Genomic DNA, 371 nt, shown 5'->3' with positions numbered 1-371 from the left:
TTCTTATAAATCTATAACATATCTATTTAAATCAAAAAACTCGATACCATAGCCTCTATCCCCTTTGCAATTGTATGCTAGATATAATTCAGTACAATTAATCTTTAAATATCTTTTGTAAAGGTGTCGTGTTCACTAATATAATTATTTTAAAATTATTATTGCAGTATCACGCGTAGATTAGATAAATTTTTAATAGAAATATTAATTTACTATTTGGCAGGACAAAATTTAAATTTTGAATGATAATTAATAAGTTTTAAAACTTAATTTGTCAAAAAAAAACCTTTACTTTAAAGAAGTGGATATATTAATTGTTAATATAGAACTCCTAAGTTATTAAGTAAAAATGCAATAACTGGTTATTATTT

Source organism: Halyomorpha halys, unplaced genomic scaffold (genome assembly GCF_000696795.3).
Source record: "Halyomorpha halys isolate HHAL.00 unplaced genomic scaffold, Hhal_1.1 Scaffold2.1, whole genome shotgun sequence".
Lineage (NCBI taxonomy): Eukaryota > Metazoa > Arthropoda > Insecta > Hemiptera > Pentatomidae > Halyomorpha > Halyomorpha halys.
This window is presented reverse-complemented; position numbering follows the sequence as displayed.